This window comes from Xiphophorus hellerii, chromosome 8 (assembly GCF_003331165.1).
Source record: "Xiphophorus hellerii strain 12219 chromosome 8, Xiphophorus_hellerii-4.1, whole genome shotgun sequence".
In the NCBI taxonomy this organism is placed as follows: domain Eukaryota; kingdom Metazoa; phylum Chordata; class Actinopteri; order Cyprinodontiformes; family Poeciliidae; genus Xiphophorus; species Xiphophorus hellerii.
The window spans coordinates 10,830,614-10,850,148 of record NC_045679.1 but is presented as its reverse complement, the minus strand read 5'-3'; the positions used below and the strand labels follow the sequence as shown (position 1 = coordinate 10,850,148).

The following is a 19,535-nucleotide window of genomic DNA, read 5'->3' as shown; positions in this document are numbered from 1 at the left end:
CTGTGTGTACTCCACTCCTGCAAAGGGCTCTACAACCCAGCACAGTTAATCAAGTGACTGTGGAAAAAGATGGCAGGACATGTCATATATAATGAATGTGAAAAGAAAAAAAAAACAACAATTCAATAAATCAAGGTGTTTTGCGTTTCCATATTTTGGACTTTATTCTGTTGTGTTTCTTCTGCTTCTTGCATTCAAAGCTGTTATCAGTTTCTGACTTTCTTGTTGGTGTTTTCCTGTTTTACTTTGATAAGTCAGGTCAGTTCTCTTTACTTCCTGTTTCCAGCCTCATGTTTAGCAATGATGTGTTTGTGTACTCTTTACAAGTTTCTGATCCGTGTGATAAAGTTTTATTTAAGTTTATAAAAAAAATATAAAAATTATATATAAAATATATAAAAATTGTTATTATTATAAATAACTATTTCCCCAATAAAGTATGTTGTTCCAACTAATTTTGGATCCCTTTAAGCCTCTATGGTATTTATTGCTATGCTAATTGCCAAAACAATTTTTTTATTGTTTTGCAATAGACTAAATAAAAATAATACATATAAGAATAGCAGTAAGCAGAATAGAGCTTTTTTAAAGCCTCACTTAATGCCAAAAATAAGTACAATATTTAATAGCTTCAATAAGTTATTGGTTTTTGAGGCTTAAAATGCTAGCTGTGAAAGAAAATCTTGAAGAGAGTCTTCTTGTAATAATTTTGAATGCGGAAAACCCCATTGAAATTACTGTAATAGTTGTTTTATATACTTTCCTCTTAGTGTATAATCAAAATGATAACAACCAGTTTAAACACAATAGAGTCAAATTCCAGCATTTAATTGTCCCTTCTTTATTTCAGTGCATTTGACAAGTCAGTGTCCAATATTTTCCCTGACATGTGTTGCTATTATTTGCTGTGTTGCTTCTCAGTACTTATGGGACTAAATTAAGCTGTGTGTGAAGGAATAATACATCAACATCCGGGTTTATTTCACAGACCTTTCTTCCCTCTCTAAATAGGCCAATGATCACCATCTGGTGCTGACACACATGTGGAGGAAACAAGTAGAGCCACTGTCCCTCATAGCATCCAACTATGGACCGCAAAGTATAGTAAAGCCTGAACTTTACTTCCCAGCGACTATTATTATAGTTATGTTTGTTGAAATCACAACATTATGACGAATGCTTTTGAATATTACTATAATACACAGTGGGCTTGATGTGTCGCCAGGTAAGAACTGGATGCCTATAAAATATATGTTGTAAAGTCTCTTTTGCTTTTATTTCACCTATTAATTGTAGTTCTTACTTTTATCAGCAAGTGGCGCTGTTGAAACAGAGCGGTTTTAAAGTACCGGAAATTGAAGCAAACTCTTGTTTACGTACGCTGGCACTCTGACTGAGAAAACGGAAGAGGACATTTTTGAGCCGAGACTTGTTGAGGCGACCACTTTATGGCCACATGAGTAAAGAATCAAGATTTCTGGTAATTAATGTCCAACATGTATTATTTCCCATGTACGAAGCTGAAGTGGTGTTACTGACGTCATGTCTTTTCGTTTGTCCTTTTTATTTCAGTTTTCTGTTAAATGTTTTGCATCAAAGCTGTTAATAGCGCTGTTAATTCGCCATTTTGCTGAAGCTAGGAGTTTTAAACTAGTATTAAAAGGACCATTTACATAACAAAATACTATTTTTGCTGCATTCCTTAAACTTTATTTTTCAGTTTTGCAACTCAGAGAAAATGTTCTTTTTGAGAATAAAGAACCCCTTTTTTGTTTGATGTTCAGCATGCTCCATTTATCCCAGCTTATTTAAGTTTTCACTTTTTTATTTGAAGTTCTATCCCGGCTTAGACGTCATACATTGTAAAAGTACATTTTTCTGATCATAGTTTGTTGTGACTGTGGACCACTGATGAGAAATAACGAGGCACAGAGATATTGAGCTCAAAAATCTCATGGATGGAAGAAGGTGAGTCAGAGCATGGAGTGTAATGTAGCATGCAGGCCAAAACTAGATCACTGAACACACCAGTATTTCTTTTGTAATTTTTCATATCGGAGATGGGCGGCATGATTTCACTGTCCCAGTTCTGGCAGTAGTGCATTTACAGTGCTAACGCTGGAAGCAGTTCAGGCTTTTCTTTGACACAATTATGTACTTTAACAGTGGTGGATACTGTAGTTTAGATGGGGATTTTATTTATTTATTTTTTTATTAGTTTATAGTGTCAGATTGTATGCTTTGGACAACCAGTATTTCCAAAAAAACAAATTTCCCTTTCTTGTAGGGAAATGTGCCATCCTCTCTGCTCTATACATCAAAATAAAACTATTTTCACTGGTACTTTCTCTGGTATTTTATTCAATGGATCTTACTCTAAAGGTCTGATATGTTGAAAAATTATGAGGGTTTCAAATCTGTAACATTTTAAAAGCTTGTCATATATTGATGTAAGCAACTAGCCCTTTGTCTATTAGAACTCATGGGAATCCTATTTTTCAGTGGAAGCTCTTTTGCATCAAATCTGTCACTTATATTCTCCATGAATTTTGACCATTAGTTCCAGGAGTGCATATTAGCTATCCTTTGATTCAAGTTCAAGTTCGGAAGTGGCAGTACACCCTTCCTGTAGGATTTCTGCTAATGCATTTTAGATATTTAGGGTCACTTCCCTTTGAAAGTAAGATTGAATCCAATATTTAGCTCATGGACAATTCCATCTGAGATCCAGTTTTCAGGCCACTCTGCCCTATAAATTAACATGTTTTAGAAAGCAAGCAGTGCTAATAAGGCAATTTGGGTTTCCCATTATGTGGAACTAAAAATAATATAATAAATTTTAAATAAAGTCTTGTACACTATTCTGCCCTGCTTAAATATGACGACCAGTGTAGGGAAAGGAATATGATTCAGTTCAGCAGTCCAGGTTGAGCAATAACTCAACTGTTTTATTTATAGGTGGGTTTTCTCCAAAGAAATATGAGAATCCTACAGTCACTGAAATGCTTGGCATGCAGTTTCTTTTGAGGCTGCAGGTTGACTTGACTGAAACGTGTTTTTTTTTGTATATTTGGACTTAAAAAAAATCCAGGTAGAGGTAGACTGTCTTCAGTGTCAACACTTTCATATACGGAGAAGGTCCACAGTAAAATATGGCAGTTTTTTTTAGTAAGTTTTTATTTAACAAAAATATGTTTAAGAATATATGTAGAAATTAATAAATTAAACAAATAAAATCAGAATTTTCTTATAACTCATAACTTCTTATAACTACAACTACAGAGTGAAACATTGTTTTATATTCTTATGTGTTTGTATGTATATATACATATGTATTCTTTTGTTTTTCTTATTTCATTCATTAGGAATAAGGAGAAAATCTGTTGTGGCACAGTTGTGTTTATTTACAGCAACAATTCTGGGTCTTTCTGCATTGAATTTTCATGTTTTCTCTGAGCATCCCTGGGTTTTATCCCGCTACTCAATTAATTTTAGGTTAACTGGTTGCCTGTCATGGACTGGTGACCTGTCCAGGGTGCACTCTGCCTTTTGCCCAATTACTGCTGGAGATAGGAACCTCCTCCCCCTCCCCACCACTGAAAGGATATGGATGGATGGAACCTCTATATTCCTACGAATCTCCCCGAATGTGGTTAAATAAAAATTGTTTGTTAAAAAAAAAAGATACGATAATTTATGACCATGGCTCTTTGAAACCCAATCAGCAGCAGAGGCAGCCACTCCTCAGCCAACCATCCACCTGTGAAGCAATGACGCTTTATGCATAGTAAACAGGGCTCTTAAAGAGACATCCACTCCCCCACATGCTAAAGAAACGTGGAGGGCTTCCTTTAAGTACACAGGGGGCCTAGAGGGCAGGCTGCCAGGGAATATATGGGGCTAGACAGCCTGCTTACTTGTAACACAAGGTCCCTTTACAGAATTATCCACGCTCCGCTGGAGCCGCCTGTCCCCGCCCCCTTCCGTCCCTCCGACAACACACAGCATCCATCCTCATGGGCTCACACGCTGCGTGATCCACATCACAACCGACTGAGCGGTGGCTTGGCCGAGCCTCATGGAGTAGTAGGACTACTAGTAAGAGGAGGTGGGCTGCTCTCGGCTACCTTTTGTTACTTTCCCCCCTTTCTTCTTTTATGGAGTCGCCTTTTTGTCCGGAATATCGCTGCATCCCATAGCGGTAAGTGTCTGCTGCAGATGCTGAAGGGGAAACGGGACTATGGAGCTATTGTCTGTTGCTGAGCCAAGTTCAGATTTCTAATTAAAAGACAACGCTGGGGTCAGATTTAATTAGATCGATCCATTAATGAACAAGAATCGCTCAGTTGTACGAGAATCTGTTAAAACTGCTGTTTAGACAGAATATCGGTATTTCACATGCACCTGTCTTTACCAGCAACAGTGGCCACCTTATAGCGCTTATTTAAAGCATAATTGGGTATATGCGCAACCTTTTTTTGCACAGCCAACAAGAACAACGTGAGATTTTTTAATGTATTCTTGCTGTGTGTAAATATGTCGCCTCCGTTGCCGAGCAAAATGTGCTTTCAGCCCAAGAGGGGGGAAAAATGTGGCCCGTTTCCCCGCCCCCCAACATCAGATCCTGGCTATGTCTCTTCCAGCAGCACCCGTAGCCGTGCAAAGACGCCGCTGATCCCTCAAAGACGGAATTCCCAAGCCTATTAGGGGTCTTTATGGTCTTTTCAGGGCAACCTTGAAATTAAATCAGTGTTGCATGTGTCATCAGCATGTCCTGATTGCCTCTTCTTTCATTATGTTTCCACTGCAGTGCCATGCATTTACTGTAATGGCTTATGCAGGGGGAAGAAATGAATATAAGACGTTTAGATCCATCACATTTTGTTCTTGTGGAGTGAAAATTAGGATTTAAGATGTTTGTAATGCGCTGATAAGGTATTTAAATAATAGATTTCTCTTTATGTGGGCAAAAATGCATTCATTCTCGGCTACAGTTCTAAATTGTACATTGTGACCAGGGATTGAAAGTAAATAATATGTGAAGTCACTATTACAGGAGCCATTGCTACTTATGTTGAGTCACCTGCAGGATTAAATCTTGCCTGTCCGTTCATTGCATGCCCTTAACCAACTGTGTGCATGCACAGTTGCACTGAACCCTCCTCAGCTTGGCTGAGCATTGAAGACAAGAAAGCATTACCCACCCAGAGAGGCAGCATATTTTCACCTTCCATCCTAAACGGGCATCTTACTGCATGTGCTGGTATATTTACGGGCGTGTCTAAGCTCGTGTCTGTTGTGTGAGCCAAAGCAGACGAGTAATGTTATTTAGCGGCCAGATGGCCTGTAGTTGGACCATCAGGTGAGCCTTTTCCGTGGCTGTCAGTAGGATCTGGTGAACGCTGGGCACCTCTTGGATCCCAGCCACAAACTACACAAGTGTGCACCTGAGTGTGTCTCTATGTGGTTGCTCTCATATACAGTGAGTGTACGCTCACTTTTCAAATTGCTGCATATGTTAGTTGGCATAGGCTGTTTAGTAGATGCTTGGACGTGTGCATTTTCCTGTTGATGCTTAGACAGCTAGCCACGCTGAGGTCACAGTGACATAATTTGCCTAAAGCATAATCATCACCAAGAATGACTGTGTGGTAGAGGCCTATGAAGGGTTCCAACTTGAAAAGTATGGAACTTCCTTTTATAATTGTCCAGGTCTGAGTCAGAATGGAAAAATGTTTGATTTAACTTCTAAGTGTGTCTAATCGTGTCTTATGCAAAGGTTGTAATTGGCTTATTTTAAATCAAAATGCTTTTCTTAATTTGGCATGTCAAACATTTTGATTTCCCACTGATTAGCTAAGTTCACTCACTTTCAGATAACAAAAATAGACTTTATTACTATCTGATCTCAAAACAGCCATAAGGTCAACTGCCATTCTAGATTTTAAATTGGTTCTAAGAAAAACACGTGAAATGGTGTAAAATGGTGGTGGCAGCACCATGCTCTGGTCATACTTTTTCTTCAGTACAGGAGACAGGGAAGCTGAAGGGATGCAGAGAAATGTGCAATCTTGAGCTGCATTTAGGTTATGTTTAAAGGTCTGTGATCTATGCATGCTTATTATGCCTCACATAAAAAAATATGAGACACTATTCATTCTGAATTTGTTGATAGAAATGTGACAGGAAAGATTTCTGTGGTATAATATTCGCTACTTATCATGACTAGTCTCCAGGTACAGAAATATTAGAGGGAATCCTGCAGGACAGTGGACCGTCCACCGAGGCCGATTAAATAATTCATCTCTTGTGTGAGGTTGCTTCCTCAGTGATGAATCATAGCGTCCACATGAAATTCAAGCTGCATCCTGATCAGCTGTGACAAATTGCTTACAGAAACTCGATACTGTTGTTTTCATCTTTTTGTATTGGTCCATTCATTTAGCTTTGCATTTATGCACATGAAGCATTAAGAAAAAAAACAATTCTTGCAACGAAGAAAGGTTGAGTTTTACAAATCAAGACAAAATAAATGAAATTCCGTCTGCTTTCTTCACTTTTTAAAAAAATAATCAGATTCCAGTGAAGCTGCAGAAAGAAGTGACATTTGAACCCATCTCTAAAATCCATCCTGAGTAGGGACTAAATATTGATTTTCCATGCAGTCTCGCACCCATAGACATACATGTATGGGTGGAATCACACATAAACCTCCTCCATGTCTCAACCCTAGCAGGAATTTGATTACATCTAGACATGGGGGGCAGTGTTATTAGTGCAGTGGTGGTGTCTCGATTGGGTAATAGATCTGTCACAGCGATGCCCCCTGGGAATGATCGGCCCTATTGGGCGAGATAAGACCTGTCACTAGAGAATGAGTGACCCTGCCTTTATTTGAAAACGCTGATACATACAGGTGATAAATCTCTTGGTGGGTGAGCTAGAATGGTTTTGCCAGATTGTGCAGTGTGGCTTACTGTTTAGCATTTCAAATTTGAACATCACCACATATAGACATATATCTTAAAATCATTCATTCATAAGAAAAACCATCAGCTGTAGTGGTTAGTTAAAATTTTTATAGAAAAAGACCTGGCCAATCCTAAAATTCAGAGAGTTTAAATCTGCAAGGCAGGTGTAGTCCACTGCATGTCCCTGCAGCACTGCAAAGCAGCATTTTCTATTGAGGGAAGGGCTGCTTTGCAGTGCTGTCCCCTTGAAAGTAAGTTTAAAGAGATTGTCAGGATCATTTTTTGGTTTGGGATAGTTGTCAGAATACCCCATCAACCTGCTGCAGACTGATAGAAGCAGAGAAAAAAGGGGACGGATCCTGAGAGTTAGGCTGACGATGTGTAAGACTAAAGCCCATTTTGTCCATGTTCAATTCAGATGTCTTTGCGATACACTTCACAATACAAATATACCAATTCACATACAGAAATATATAATCTAAGAGTGGGACATTAACACATTAAAAGTAATTTTAATGCGTTAAAAATTTTAATGGAATTAAATCCTTTTCTTTTAAATGCAAAAGTCCTGAGCTGGAACCTTCCTTCTGTGTTTCTGGTACATCCATGAATCTGATACACAGGCTGTATTAATGCAATGGATGACAAAATAGCTTTTTTTGGTACACTATGAATTTTTGCCTCAGAAAGCAATTTGATGGAACAATGGAAAAGACTATTGTGTGCAAGTTGTGCAAAAAAGCTGGCCTACTACTAAAGCTGTTCAAGCTTAAAGTACCATCTCAATGCAAAGCATGTTGTAACTGTTGTCTGTGGGAGTTAAAATAGATTACTGAGGTGCAATCAGAGGTTTTGACAGGCATTTAATTATATACCTTGGATGTCAGCTAACACATTTTACTTGCAAAGAGCTCATTAAAGAACAAAATGATAAAATAACACACTTTCTTACCTGAGAAGCTTCACTTGGTATACATATGGCTGATGGTCAGAGATGTGACCCTGCTCAAGCTATCCAGCAGCTGTTACATATTGAAATGTCTTTCTGTTGAAAATATGCATCCGATTGATTTGTTTCATAATCATCTTCAAAAAGTGTTTTAAGCACAAGGGTGGGCACCTCACATTCTGTTAGACAACTCTTTTAGAGAAAAATGTACTTGGCCTCTGCTGTTTTATTTGATGCATCATCTATCCATGATGGTCTGTTTGTCTTATAAATCCTGCCTTTGAACTATCTTGCATCACAAAAGTGTATTATGAAGGGATCTGTTTGCTTTAGTTGGTGTTAGAACTTAGGGTTGTTTTGAGATGGCTTCCCTTCCTTTGTCTAGCTAGTGCAGAGGAAGACAACCAAACTTAAAAAGTGGCAAACTACTCTTTGACCCATTTCACAAACAGGCACATGTGTATTGGTATAACTTGGCATCTTGTTGTGACTGTGATGCTGCTGTCGCTGTTCAAATGCCACTCAACTTGTTAAATAAACTGACATTTATTTTTGGCTGGTAAATCCCGTGTGTCCATCTATCTGTCATTGGTCTACTGCGTGGTTTGGCAGGTCATACCCTCTTTGTCCTGTTCATGGTTTCGTGGGGACTTGTGCTTTTCTCCAGCAGTTTAAGGTTGTGCATTTTGGATGCTGCTAATTTCACATGTAATGAATCAGATGTAGCTAAATATGGAATAACAGCTACAGATTCCTGTCACCAGATGATAGAGTTTGTATTTAAACTAAGACTTTCATGCTCAGTATCTGCTGTGGGAAGCAGATCCAGACTTGCTTCTTATGTGTGGCATAAAATGTTCAGAAGTTAAAAGAATCTTCACCCAATGTTTTACTGGAACAAATCTAATTAAAACAAAAGTTGCAGCACAGAATTGTGAGATTTTCCTTTCTCTTCAGCTGGGGTAAGGAGAATGCGTAGGTTATTGTGATGATTCTGAAATAGCTGAATGCTCAGATCAAAAAGCCCATTTGATCTCAGTATAGACTAAAATCCAGATATGTTACAAGGCAGCATGAGGAAAAAAAACTTGCACTGGATCACTGAATGTTTAAAATGAAGTGAAAACACATGGGACACTCGTGGGAAGACAGGATTTATTTTCTTAAAAACTTTTAATCATATGCACAGATATCTGTGCATATGCAGATACCTCTAGGCATTTTCTGCTTAGTGACATTTGTTGGGCTGCAAAGCAACACTCATTATTTTTATACCTTAACAAACTGTGCTGCTTTACAGAACAGAATAGTTGTGAAACTGTAGTTTATAGAATCTAATTTAACTTTAGCTTCCCAAATGTTAAAAATATGCCACTAATTCGAAAAGCTAATTAGTAGCTATAAAGACTCATTTGCAAGTTGGCATGATTTGTTTCTTTTGTCATACCACATGCATGAGAAATAATTGAATTTGACAGAGGAATCACGAGTTTGGGATAAGACCACTGACAAAACAGACAGCTGGGCCATTGAGCTCAAACATTTTTGAGGCCATTTTTAACCCTGTCATTTAATTGTCCATTTGTCGTGTATGTACACTTTGTGTACATACTGTTGTTTTTACAAGTCATATGTACTTTGTATTGCAAACCAGCTATGCAAAAACGGTTTTAAGATAAAACAAATTTGGCAAAAACAGGAAATCAGTGTTTTCTGACTTTTGTTTTTGTTCGAACAATGCTTCTTGGATATAAATTGTGCTGTTGGACAGCCTGCTTACTTTCCCTCGAGTTGTTCCACATTTGTTAAGGAAAATGTATTTATGGATTGAGCAGCAGGGTTGAGTATGTGGACTGCATCCATAAAAAACTTCCCAAATCCTATCTGCCAATGCCAAGCAGCTTATTCCACTATTGATGCTTGTTTTAAGCACCTGGTACACCTGGTATTGACAGTCAGGTACCTGATGTCTTCTTCAAGCACGCCACATTTGACTAATCTGGGAAGGGCTCATTCCTTGCTGCAGTTGTCAGCTGGTGGTGGGCAAAACCAAGTTGCAGCAGCAGAGTGGAGCAACACAACTGTGTGTTGACAAGGTGGTGGCCTAATGAGGCTGTTGTGGCTATGTATGATTCTTCCATGCAGTGCTGAGGCCCTTACTGGCTAATGAATGGATAAAATTAGCACTATACCTTGTTTCTTTAAACTGCCAATGAACAAGAGTCATGGTTTTTCATTGTCAGAGAGGCAATGATACAGAAGATTTGACATCTTCCTTACAGATGTGGCATTTTTAAGGAAAAAACAGGCTTTTTAATAATATAAGTGTATATTGCTAAGAAGCATAGTTACGAGAAAATCGGTCAAACAAAAATTTCCCCAGGTGTTTGAATGAGCTAAGCAGGTACTGCTATCTGTGTATATACTATGGAGAAATGGATTAATAGTTCGGATTTCTACAGGCCATTAGAAACTGTGTGATGTTGGGAAATCTTAAGTTTTGTTGCTCATGTGGATGCTTTTTTTAAATATTTACTGCCTACCCTGCCTTTTTCTATGAAAGCAAATATGTTTCAGGAATGATCTAAGAGAACAACAACAAGCTTGAGGTGTTGACTTGGTTTTTAAGGTCTCCAGTGGAGCATCTGTGGATGTGCTGAATAAACTACTCTGATCCATGGAGAGCCCATCTTTCAGCTTCCAGGACTTAAAAGATCTGCTGCTTACATGTTGGTGCCAGACACCACAGCACACCTTCAGGGGTCTGATGGAGTCTTTTCTACCATGGGTCAGGGCTGATTTGCGACCAAATGGGGACCAGCAAGCTTTTGGGCAAATCTTCATAATGTTATGGTCAATCAGTTTAGTAAACTTAGTAAAACCATTGATAAAGATAAGCCAGGGGCGTGCTGTGGTGGCGTAGGGGATAGCGCGACCCACGTTTGGAGGCCTTGAGTCCTCGACGCAGCCGTCGCGGGTTCAATTTCCGGACCCGGCGACATTTACCGCATGTCTTCTCCCCTCTCCTTCCCCCTTTCCTGTCAGCCTACTTTCATATAAGGGACACTAGGGCCCACAAAAAGACCCCCTAGAGGGGAGAAAAAAAAAAGATAAAGACAAGCCTCTGAACATACATTAGGATAAGTTTCTCACCAAATAAAACTATGCAAGTTTTTAGTTTTTTATCTCTAATTCTGTGTCCTTTTTTTGTCCCATCTCTTGTACTTTCTGTTTCTCGATTTGCTCATCCCGCTCTGCACACCTGATTGAATTCAGTGTTCTGTCTGATATATAACACCTTGGGGAGAATGGATTGGAAAGAAGGAGGTTATCTTTTATGTTAACTTTCGCTTACGTGTATGTGCATGTCTGTATTCTTTTAGGATGTTAGAGAAAGCTTGCAACAGCGGTTCTCTAAAATATTGTATAATGGAAGATTGTGACTATTCTATCCCACGGTCATATGTAGATTCTGGTTTTGTCAGAAGTTGGCTTTGTAAGAAAAGCAACGACTTTACAGTATGAAAAAAATAATTCCCATGGAGCACTTTAAAAAAATGCTACAAGGAAGGATTGAAAACTATTTTTAGCACCAAAGATTCTCTGTTGGCAAGAGTGTTAGCCATGGGACTTTACTGTTTCAGTCTCAGGAAGCTGTTGTTCAGTCAGCAGTAGAAGAGGGAAGAAGCAAAAGAAAAATGAGATCTGCATATCCTGTTATCTATGATTCTTTTTCTCAACAAGCTGCAAAGTGCATATTTGCTATCTGGTGACAGCTGGAGTGTTTGCGCATCCAAAAACCTTCTCGAGTTTTATTGTAGCTGAATATCAACTGCTGAACAATTGGACTGTTTGCAGGCAATATTTTGCCAAGGCTTTGTAGTAAAAATCAAGAAACTGAAAATCAGCTTGAGAGCTGAAGAACAAAAGACTGTTGATACAAAACACAAAACACTGCATATAGGTACCAAAAAAACCCCAACAAACTTATTTCCTCCTCTCAGTTGTCAGTGGCTTCAAAAAATTACGACACAAACATCCGAGTTTATTAGAAACATCAAAAAGGCAACTTTGGTCCTGATGTTTGTTTATTGAAATGGGCATCTCTCAAAAGATAAAACACCTGAAACAATATGAAAAAGAGTGTTCCCTTTTCGTACCCTTCTTATGATTACTGAGCAGTTTGATATTTGTTCAGTTGGAAGCTCTCCTTGTCATGACCCTAATCTTTAGTTCCCTTCACAGATTATCTGTCAGATTTAATTTGTGTTTGGGCGGACAACTCCGAAACGTTAATGTTACTTCCTGTCAGAAGAAACATGTTGGTGAAATTAAAAGTTTAACTCGCACTTAAATCTGCCATGGGTGTCAATTTTGCACTGAAGTGGAATTGCTGATTGTGGCACCCTTGGCAAAAATTGCAATAGTTGCAATAGCCAAACAGGGGCAGTTTGGCTCACTCTTCTCTGCATGTATGTTTTAATTAAGTCACATTGGATGTTTTTCAAACATGAATGGTCTACTTGAGGTCATGCTACAGCGTCTCAATTGGATTTTTATGCACTCCAAAACTAATGCACTCCAAAACTAATCTTGTGGGTCATTTTTACCCATTCAGAGGTGGTGTGCTGGTGTGCTTCAGAGCATTTTCCTGAGCATTCGAGTGCACTTGACCTTCGCAAACTGTTGGCTGAATGTTTATCTTCAGGATTTTCTGGTAAAGAGCAGAGTTTATGCTTCCATCAATTCAGATTGCAAAGCAGCAAATCAACCCCATGCCATGACTCTACTGCCGCCATATTTAATTGTATGATTTTCTTTTTCTGAAATTTTGCGAGTTTTATGCCAGATGTAACGGGACGCACAACTTACAAAAAGCTCCACTTTTGTCTTTCCAGTTAACAGGATATTTTCGCAAAAGTCTTGAGGTCAATGAAGTTGTTTTTTAAGCAGATATGAGACAGGTCTTTGTGTTAAGATGCAATTTTTTCTTAGTCTATTTCTTATTGTTGAATCTTTAACACTGAATTTAACTAAGGCAGGTGACGCCTGCTTTGACTCTTGTTCTGTAATCTTTTGTCATCTCTCTGAGGCTTTGATTCATTCTTAGAGTAGTTTTGGTCCTGGCAAAAATGATTACTATAATTTTTGAAAAATCTAACGAGAAATTAACTGACGAGCAGTAGTTAAATAAATGTGTGAAACAGTTTGTTTATATGGATGAAATGGCATTAAGTTTGGACAAAATGAGGGTAGGAAGGTACAATTTACTTCTTTCATTCACAAGTGGTAAAACTAAACTGTGTGTAGAAAACAAATTACTGTAGGTGGGAACTAGTGTTTGTGAACCTGTGAAATAAGATGTTACTTTTTCAGTCTGTTTTGTTTTGCAAAGATTGTACCTACTGTGCATGCAGCATTTTGTACTTTTAACCTTAAATTGAAATAGAAAGGTTTTAAAGTAGTCACACCAGCCTGTTTGTAAAAGCACAAGAAGTGCTGTAGTTTTATCAAAATGCAATTCTAGCTCAATCCAGGACAACATAAAGATAAGAATGTGACAATGGAAGGAAATTATTTGAGGTATTCACACCCAGCTTCTGATTTTCGACTCTATGCCAAACTTGCTGTGGCAGGTAAACAACTCTCAATCGGACATCATCTTTCTGTAGGAACACAAATCAACTGGAGATCAGGAGATGGGTTTTCAAATGTGATATTTCTGCGCTCAATATTTCACTTCCAGCTCCTGCTGTCTCTGATTGGAGCACAGTCACAACTAGAAACAGCCATCACAGCTGAGTGGTCGGGCTGCGGAGATACTGATGAGTGCTGACAAGTCCTGTGGGCTACTCGCTTGATGAGCTTGCCCCTGGGTAGATGATCTGATCTTGTCACTTCTGACTGTAATTAACTGGCACTGAACTAGAATAAAAATTCTCTTTGGATATTATTTTTGGAGCGTATTTTTAAAATGTCTTGAGGTTCCGGGAGAAGATAAATTGTGTTAAGCCCTTTCCGTGACTATAGGCCCAATTGTTCTGAGCCGTGAGGCCGGTCTGCTGAGTGCTAAATAAATGAGTGTGGTGTAAACTGTTTGACATGGAGTGTGGGCCCTTTAAATTTTTTTTGATTTGAATCATCTGTCACAGAGCCTCTGGTAAAATCATCATGTTCACAGTCAAACTGTCACATTCCCATATTTCTTCAAATGCATTGCCTCTGTACTCTGATGCTTGGTAGAGGAAAAAAAAAAAAGTTAACCTGCACGGTTTTATATTTGGTTTTCAACGCAAGAGCTCAACAGATTTAACAATTGAGTAATCGATACGTGAATTTCCAGCACATTTCAGCTTGTTTGGGTGCTTGGGCAGCTGCAAACCTTCTATTCTTGTTGGAAGCCATGTTTGATTGCTCTTTTAAGTCAGTATTGTCGATCACAGCTGCAGTTCTTTTGTGGTATTGAGAAACTCAGATTGAGAAACTCTTTTATAACTAAAGTTCAGTCAGATTGGATTGAGAGAATCTGTGAACATCAATTTTAAAGTCTTGGCACAGATTCTGAGTTGGCTTCAGGTCTGGACTTTGACTGGGCCACAAAAGCAGATGGATGCACATCGTTCTAATCTTTTTCTTTGTGGCTCAGGCTGCATTTTTAAGGTTGTTGTTCTGCTTCCTGGCTAAACCTCCCTGACTTCTAACAAGTCTGCCTCCAGAATGACCAACTAGTCAAACATTTTCTCATCAACTCTTAACTCCCCAATCCCTGCTGATGGAAAACATCCCAGATCATAATAATAACATGTTTCAGATTGTTTCCAGAGTGATGTCATAATAAGGGTTGCTTAAAATATGCGTATGCCGATTCCCATTTAGTGGCATAAAGATGGAACTAAATTGACATACAGTACAGACCAAAAGTTTGGACACACCTTTTAATTCAATGAGTTTCCTTTATTTTCATGACTATTGACATTGTAGATTCACACTGAAGGCATCAAAACTATGAATAACACATGTGGAAATATGCACTAAACAAAAAAGTGTAAAACAACTGAAAATACCCCTTATATTCTAGTTTCTTCAAAGTAACAACCTTTTGCTGTGATTACTGCTTTGCACACACTCTGCATTTTCTTGATGAGCTTCAAGAGGTAGTCACCTGAAATGGTTTTCACTCCATAGGTGTGCCCTGTCAGGTAAATAAGTGGGATTTCTTGCCTTATAAATAGTCATGAAAATAAAGAAAACCCATTGAATTAGAAAGGTGTGTCCAAACTTTTGGTCTGTACTGTATATTGAAGAAAAGATTTAAAAATGAACCTACTTCTTTTGCCCTGCTAACTTTAATAGTATGGCTTCCAGTCAGAGCCTTTTTAAATTCTCACTGGTTGGGTTTACTCTGTAAAAATTCAGCTTAGGGACAATTTGTGTGAAGTCACAGACTGTTGACCTTATTAGAAAGAAGTCTGAGTGTTTTTGTTACTACAATGATAGGAGATTGGGTTTTACTCAAAATCCCAGGAGTCAGTGTATTTTTACTGGAGTGGCACTCAAAAGTGTTCTTTTAATTCTGATACATTCCTCATTCAGTTTCATGAATTCACAACTGTCATCAATTATAAATCTGGTGACTCTAAAACAAGCTTCTGCTACCATTTAACTAAAGCTATAGTCTACAGAGAAGTTGCAAATGATCATGGGTACCTCATTTTATAAAGATGTATATGTAATTCATATTGTATAGCACTATAAAAGTAGTCGCCAATATTTGGTGAAAACACAGGCAAAAAAATTTACTTACAAAAGCTGGCTGTTTCTCCAAAACAAATGAAAAAGACAATGCAGATTTTGTGTTAGAGTTTGCCAAGAAGCCAACAGCAACCCTGACGGAGCTGCAGGAATTTCTCCCAAGCATCACTTTTCCTCCACATGTGACAACCTGATACATACTGCAGGTCTGGATTGAAGATTAGGGCTTCCAGACAGAAACCTTTTTGTTTCAATAAAATAAAGTCTGTGGCTACATGTGTTGCTGTCTGATGAAACCTCACCTTAATTTTGACTACAGTTCCAAAACGTAAGTTTAACATAAGAATAACACATCATCAGCTCATCATAAAAATAGTATAATGACTTTAAACTTTTATTTTAAAACCAATTTTCTTTCACTCACGTCCTGTAGAAGAATACGCTGCTTTCGTTTTGAACATATAAGTGGAGGTCCAGTAGATTATGGAATGAATGAAGCAGAAAATCTGATTTTGCAAAGAAATCAGAGAAATTCAGAACAAGCTGATTTAGGTGCTTAATTATTATTTTATTGTGATTGGAGTTTCATTGATATAAGCTGCAGGTAATACAAGTGAATCATTTTAGCAGTTTAAGTGAAACACTAAAAAAACCCTCATTGGATTTTTTTTTTTTAAAGTACATTTCATTAGTACGGTTATTTGATTTAATTTTAGTGGATTTTTTACCGCAATAAAAAAATAAATAAGTCAAACTATTGTTTCTCCCTTCTGCTGATATAAAATGTCACTGAGTTTGAGGAGGTAATTGAAAGTGAATTGAGATGGATTGAATTGGTTTTTGGTAGTACTATTTTTATGGATTTTTTTTGTCTCTCTTTTTTTTTTTTTTTGGTGCCATGCAGGCTCCTTCAGGCGTCCAAGCCTATTCAGGTGAATGCTTGTGGTTTGAGTGAACCGTGAGAGCATCATCCATAAAACAGAACACCTCAGTTTAAATTCACTCGACAGCTATTCGCCCGGTTGACGCGTCCTTGAAAAGGAGAGTGAGTTTCCTCTGCGACAACAGCGAGTTAATGTTTGCACTGATCTTCCTTCAACAGAAGACAATGATAGATTAGAAGACGGAATAGAGAGGAATGATCCGTACAGGACCAAAGTCTTCCACTTCAGGTTGTGTTTCATTGACATTTACAGATTTGTTTTGCTGAAACTCCAGCGAATTGCTTTAAGTACTGGGAAACGAACTGATTTTTGGCATCTAATGCAGTCCTGAGCAGGTTGGGTGGAGTGTTAAATGGGTTAGGGACAGGCACTTAGGGACTGATTAGACCTGCCAACATCAATACTGGCTGTCAGGGTGTAGTGACTGAAGGAGATTGAAGTGTTTAGTTTCAGATTGGCGCGGGAGTTGGACGCAGTGAACGTGAGAGGTTTTCAGTTAGCAGACCGATGGTTTCAGTCTGGGATAATTTTACACAACAATAATAATAATAATAGCAGTTATTCAACAACAGTGAAATAATAGTTCCTGATGCCACTTCATAATATGCTGCGGACTCTTTTGCAATATTTTAATATGTTTAGTTTTGGTTTAACATCACTAAATACCAATATATTTAAAAATATGATTGAATGGAATTGTGTTCTGTTTTAACAGTACAGTGACATTATTTAATATTACTGGTAGAATACATTTTTGCTCTTTTTTTTAAAAAGCAGTTTTGTGTTTATGGGACTATGCATTCTTAAAAGTCTTGTCATAAGGCATCTTCTGACTGAAGTAATGACACGACGCTGAACTGGCTATCTGACGAAAACCAAGTTCAATCTTTTATAGAACCTGTTAACAACTGGCTGCAGCAAAAGTACTGGTTGAGCACTGGAAATGCTTTGTTGCAACAACAAAAAAAATGGTTTTAAGCATTAAACAACCTTCAGCCACACAAAGAAAATCAACTTGCATACATTTTGTTTTAGTATTTGTACCAAGAAACCAATTTCATTTTGTTGCCATGTTCGATTTTGGTCAAGGTCTGGCAGTGCACAAAGTAATATTTTTATAAGTTCTGGCTGAATTGAAAATGTTTGTTGATAAATAAATATCTGTCAACAACTGAAAAGGTTATATCTCATAGAAGTTGTACAAATGGTGCCCTACATGTTGTAGAATGGAAACGTGCAAATAAGTCTGTCTTAAAAGAATTACATTCTCCTTTATAATTCTGATTTTCTTTTTTTTTTTTACATTTTTAGACATGTTTTGCATATTTCAAAATATGAAAGTGCACCATAATAAACAATATGTTCTCTTAATTATAACGATGCACACCAAAAAGTATTTCTTGATGGTCATAAAACCAAACAGAAAAGTGCATATTTGCCTCTTGATTGCAAATTATAAGTCTTATAAATTATGCTGCACTTAAATCAAAGCCACTCAAAGTGACTGCTGGGACTACAACCTGAACTTCTCTGTAAAAAAAATATCAAAAAACCCTCTCCTTTCAGTTGCTTTTTACAGATTTTATTATTTTTCTGACTTTTGATTTAAGCATAAAACAGATGCTTCAAATGACTAACCTTGTGTCCTCTGTACTCAGTGATTCACAACAAAGTGTTTCCAGTTCCACTTAGTCACGGTGCGTTCAAAGACACAAGAAAAGGTTATTTTTAATTGTCAGGCCAGTCACCACTCAAACCACTCCACCTGGAAATCTGCCTGGTGAATGGAGGTACATCATTTATTGTTCACATTTGAAAATGCTGTGTTTCCATCTTTGTATTTCACAGATTATTTTTGCAATAAAAGTTTTGTTTAAGATTAAAGCTGACCAATTTTCTCTTCTACCACTTGTGAAATCCAAAATGAAATTCATGCCTGTACAAAGGGTATGACCGAAGACTTTATATATTTTCACATCTGTTGGTTGTACTGGTGACATTACGTTTGTTTCCTACAGCAGAGAGGTTCTGCAGAGGCTGATATATTCTGTGTTCACGCCATTCATTATTCAGCATTGTGCAGTAAAACGACAGAAGCTCAAATTAGGAACTTAATTCCCTAATAGGCAATTAAAGGCAATTATAACTTCATGAAACATTCATGACCGCTTAATATCGACTGAGGGTCAGAGCTTTAAATCAAAAGTAATTGCAATGTAATCCATCTGTCCGTCCGTCCGTCTGTTCATTCATTCATTCGTTTATTCTCTTCCACTTCATCCGGGGTCGGGTCGCGGGGGTAGCAACTTAGCTCCATGGGTAAAAGCCCGGCCACCAGGCGCTCGCCATCGTGACCCCCCCTCCACGCCTTGAGGGGGGTCTATGTAATCAGATGTTTTTATCTTTAGGAAATAAGCTTTTAAAAACCACCCATTTCTTTTAAAATTAGCAGGGACCTCTTATCAATCACTAAGCTAAAGCAATACAAGCCAGAAAGAAGACATTCCTGCCTATTTTACAAAGCGACATGAAAACAATGAGTTCCATCAATCTCAAATTGAGACTTAGTTTTTGCTAAATGTAAATACAACTGTTGTTTTTCAGTTCAAACTTGTTTTCTTGTGTTATTTTGATCTCAATTAAGGACATACATTTGTCAGTAATTTTTAGAAGTTTTTTTTTTTTTATTTCAATCAACTACCAACATTTTGAATTTGATCAAGAATCAAACATTTAATACAGCTGCTTTTTAAAATAAATAGCAGCCAATCTGTTAGATGTAACCGTCTCTAACCAGCACAAATCCAGGTTTTTTTCACACATTATCTATGCTCAAAATTAATCTGACTTTTTCAAAAAGCTGTGCTTTATTTTCTCACTAAAACCAGGAAGATGGAGCACATCACTCTGGTTCTAAAG

General features: G+C 37.8%; 1 protein-coding gene across 2 annotated transcripts in view; it reads left to right on the top strand.

Moving 5' to 3' along the window:
• The window catches only part of plppr1 (phospholipid phosphatase related 1), an 86,890-nt gene that overhangs the window by 18,463 nt on the left and 48,892 nt on the right, over window positions 1-19,535 (top strand). The window contains exon 1 of one of the 2 annotated variants that reach the window (XM_032569390.1): window positions 3,851-4,201. The exons of the other annotated variant lie outside the window; for it this stretch is intronic. The gene's annotated coding sequence lies outside the window, so the exon portion shown is untranslated. Of the gene's footprint in view, window positions 1-3,850; window positions 4,202-19,535 lie in introns of those variants that run through there. 2 annotated transcript variants of the gene reach the window in all.